The sequence below is a fragment of the Schistocerca americana genome, unplaced genomic scaffold (genome assembly GCF_021461395.2).
Source record: "Schistocerca americana isolate TAMUIC-IGC-003095 unplaced genomic scaffold, iqSchAmer2.1 HiC_scaffold_646, whole genome shotgun sequence".
Classification (NCBI taxonomy): Eukaryota; Metazoa; Arthropoda; class Insecta; order Orthoptera; family Acrididae; genus Schistocerca; species Schistocerca americana.
In genome coordinates this window covers 65,001-70,000 of record NW_025726397.1, presented here as the reverse complement: position 1 = coordinate 70,000, position 5,000 = coordinate 65,001, and positions in this window count along the sequence as shown.

The window sequence follows — 5,000 nt, the reverse complement described above, 5'->3', positions numbered from 1 at the left end:
CTGTAGGTCTCCCGCAACATGACCTCCTGCAACGACGATACCGTCATCTATGAGACGCCAAGCCGACTAAGACAGCCATGGGCCCACAGTGCCCTTCTTTCGACCCCACCCACAAAGCCTGCATCCTCTGTCGACAACAGCACCCCAACGCCAGCGCCTCTGCCGCACGAAGTCGTGGACCGGCAATCACTCCACCTGCACCTGTTCGTGCCCCACCCCAACCGCCCAACTCGCAGCTCCAGCGGATGAACGGCGGACTTTGCTCGCACTCGCAATGTGCAATCCACCCCTATAACGTGCGTTTCATGAAGAGTTATGTCCAATATGCGACATTCCCGCTGTCCCTATACATGAGCTGCGAGCTGTACCACGTACGAGCTACAGACGCGAGCGCGTTGCTCTCTGTACGAATGCAGATGCTCAGCGGCAGCTAGGAGGCGCTCCATCCATGTCGGTACCGGTGAGCGTTGCACTCGCAGTCGCAAAAACGTACGGCAAGTATATTACTCGGAAGAGTCAATGACAGTCCAAGCCCCCCTGCGTGGGAAGAGTCTTCCTAGGCCATGACCCACCGGAAGGGCGCAGCGTCCCCCACCCCAGACATGTGACGTCACACTATCGGTATTGACGACTAGACTGATTCCTTATAATCATTTGCCATACACCGGTGGAAGCTGCCGAGACGAGTAACTACATAGCGGGCTCGCCGTGTCACTAATGTACAGAGATACAATAGTTTCGACTGGAACCGGATTAAACGTATACACGGCGCTGATTAGTAATAGATAGAGCCATCAGAATACAGATAATGTATACAACTGTCCGTATACATGCTGAAAGACTCTGCTCACAATCACACGTCAGCCAGACACTCTTATCACGCACTACTCTCTGCCTGTAACAGGCACACAGACAATATCTAAGCACCAGCATGGAACAACACCCAGTGCATCCTCTCTGCCACATTAGACAATCCACACTATCATAACCAGACCGGGAGGTCCACTCGGAAAACAGAATATCCCACCCTTCCGACAACCACCATTGCTCAGCTAAGCCACCAACACCCACACATGTCCTACACAGGGGTGCACCCAACATCACAATACTGCCTCCTGTCACACCACACAAACAATGGCACGAATGAAAGACACAGGTCTGCCACAAGCATGGAATCAGAGCGCCGCCTGTTATGAGCCAAAGGTGCACCCTGACGTGGCAAATCAGATGATGCCGCAGTCATTTACTTACGATAATCACAATCAACAAACCAGCCCCCCCCCCCCCCCCGAAAACACCTTTCCTTACAACAATGTGTGCCTTAACCTAACCCGTATTGTGCCTTAACCTAACCCGTATTGTGCCTTAACCTAACCCGTATTGTGCCTTAACCTAACCCATATTGCGCCTTAACCTAACCCATATTGCGCCTTAACCTAACCCATATTGCGCCTTAACCTAACCCATATTGCGCCTTAACCTAACCCATATTGCGCCTTAACCTAACCCATATTGTGCCTTAACCTAACCTATATTGTACCTTAACCTAACCCATATTGTACCTTAACCTAACCCATATTGTACCTTAACCTAACCTATATTGTACCTTAACCTAACCTATATTGTACCTTAACCTAACCTATATTGGGCCTTAACCTAACCTATATTGGGCCTTAACCTAACCTATATTGGGCCTTAACCTAACCTATATTGGGCCTTAACGTAACCCACGTTGCGCCTTAACCTAACCTATATTGTACCTTAACCTAACCCATATTGTACCTTAACCTAACCCATATTGTACCTTAACCTAACCTATATTGGGCCTTAACCTAACCTATATTGGGCCTTAACCTAACCTATATTGGGCCTTAACCTAACCTATATTGGGCCTTAACGTAACCCACGTTGCGCCTTAACGTAACCCACGTTGCGCCTTAACGTAACCCACGTTGCGCCTTAACGTAACCCACGTTGCGCCTTAACGTAACCCACGTTGCGCCTTAACCTAACCCATATTGCGCCTTAACCTAACCCATATTGCGCCTTAACCTAACCCATATTGCGCCTTAACCTAACCCATATTGTACCTTAACCTAACCTATATTGTACCTTAACCTAACCTATATTGTACCTTAACCTAACCTATATTGGGCCTTAACCTAACCTATATTGGGCCTTAACCTAACCTATATTGGGCCTTAACCTAACCTATATTGGGCCTTAACCTAACCTATATTGGGCCTTAACGTAACCCACGTTGCGCCTTAACGTAACCCACGTTGCGCCTTAACGTAACCCACGTTGCGCCTTAACGTAACCCACGTTGCGCCTTAACGTAACCCACGTTGCGCCTTAACGTAACCCACGTTGCGCCTTAACCTAACCCATATTGCGCCTTAACCTAACCCATATTGCGCCTTACCCTAACCCATATTGCGCCTTAACCTAACCCATATTGTGCCTTAACCTAACCTATATTGTACCTTAACCTAACCCATATTGTACCTTAACCTAACCTATATTGTACCTTAACCTAACCTATATTGTACCTTAACCTAACCTATATTGTACCTTAACCTAACCCATATTGCGCCTTAACCTAACCCATATTGCGCCTTAACCTAACCCATATTGCGCCTTAACCTAACCCATATTGCGCCTTAACCTAACCCATATTGCGCCTTAACCTAACCCATATTGCGCCTTAACCTAACCCATATTGCGCCTTAACCTAACCCATATTGCGCCTTAACCTAACCCATATTGCGCCTTAACCTAACCCATATTGTACCTTAACCTAACCCATATTGTACCTTAACCTAACCTATATTGTACCTTAACCTAACCTATATTGTACCTTAACCTAACCTATATTGTACCTTAACCTAACCTATATTGGGCCTTAACCTAACCTATATTGGGCCTTAACCTAACCTATATTGGGCCTTAACCTAACCTATATTGGGCCTTAACCTAACCTATATTGGGCCTTAACGTAACCCACGTTGCGCCTTAACGTAACCCACGTTGCGCCTTAACGTAACCCACGTTGCGCCTTAACGTAACCCACGTTGCGCCTTAACGTAACCCACGTTGCGCCTTAACGTAACCCACGTTGCGCCTTAACCCAACACACGTTGCGCCTTAACCCAACACACGTTGCGCCTTAACCCAACACACGTTGGGCCTTAACCCAACACACGTTGGGCCTTAACCCAACACACGTTGGGCCTTAACCCAACACACGTTGGGCCTTAACCCAACACACGTTGGGCCTTAACCCAACACACGTTGGGCCTTAACCCAACACACGTTGGGCCTTAACCCAACACACGTTGGGCCTTAACCCAACACACGTTGGGCCTTAACCCAACACACGTTGGGCCTTAACCCAACACACGTTGGGCCTTAACCCAACACACGTTGGGCCTTAACCCAACACACGTTGGGCCTTAACCCAACACACGTTGGGCCTTAACCCAACACACGTTGGGCCTTAACCCAACACACGTTGGGCCTTAACCCAACACACGTTGGGCCTTAACCCAACACACGTTGGGCCTTAACCCAACACACGTTGGGCCTTAACCCAACACACGTTGGGCCTTAACCTGCTCTGTAATTGTCATACGACGCGTTAAATTAGTGTGGTGTTGCCTAACTGCAACCCCCGCAATATAGTTTGCTACTCGCACTGCCTGGTCCCCAGAGTATCGCTTCATGTTAAACACCTTGCAGCTATACACTGTAATGCGGATGGCAGCAGGACGTACATGCTCAATGCCCTTCGCAGTTGTTCATTGGCATTTGCATGGCGAAGCACAGCCTACGTTGTGGTACGGCGTGTGTCAACTGTCCGCTGATGTTGTACGTCCAAATCACACACTGTACTGCACATTGGTCCTCATGTACTGAATGATACATCGTGGTACATGTGTGACCGTACCACGACTGCGCCAACAACGGCGAACCATACGGTCCAAATATTGTGCACTCAGCTACGTGTCGTCTCCCTATAAGAGCTGGATTGCAGTATGGTATGCCGTGGATGGCGATCAGCATGAGCCGTCTGTTGATGTAGTGGCGCGTGTTGTCAGACGTAGTCGTCTCTTCTCACACACCGTGATAGCATGGTGCACTGCGTTCCACATCTGCGACATGCGACAGAGGCCGGTTGACAGTCGTTCGCGCAATGGACATCGCATACGTACGGGGGCCACCTTCCACGTGTTCGCGAAGCGTGCACATGTTGTTGCGTGTATGTGGGCAGACATAGTGTGTCGTGACACCTGACACAGGCATGCAACAATCGTTGAATTTGCAAATGGCGATGGACGTCTACGTTTGCTGGTGACGTTACGCAAATGAACAACTGGTAAACGGTTGTGGTGCGGTTGTTCTCGCTAGAGGTGAATCAGTGATGGCGACGATCGGTTGAGCTACCAACCGGTTGTTTCAGCGATACCCACCATGCCCACGAACGTGAATGGCATGTGGGTGTGAAGCGATACGCGGCGGTGGCTGGGTGGGACCGTCCCCGGCCGGTGAGGGGGGGCCTCCCGGCGTGCTGGCCGCGCGGTGCGTGGGCGCACGCGCTACAGCCGGCTGGTGGGGGCGGCCAGTGGCAGGCGCGCCGGCCGACGGAGGCGGCAGGCGGCGCAGCTGCGCGCCGGCGCACCCTGCACGCGGCGCCGTGCGGCCAAAGTAGGTCCTCGCGGGCCCGGTGCGAAGCGCGGTGGACATCTGCAGTGTGCTGGTCCGATTGAGGACTGTGTGCGCTGAGGATGCGCCGCCGCCCGGCGCTCGGCGCCGCGACGCCGTCTGCTGCTCGGTCGCCTCTGCGGTTCTCGCAGGTGGTTTGTATCGCAGCTGTGCGGACGTGTTGGCGCGTGCGCTGTGCTGGGAGAGTTCGCTTCGGCACCCAAGTGGGGCTTTTGTCCTTCTGTGGCGCTGGCGTTGGAGCTGCCGGCCACCGTAGGTGGCGCGTGTTGTCTCCC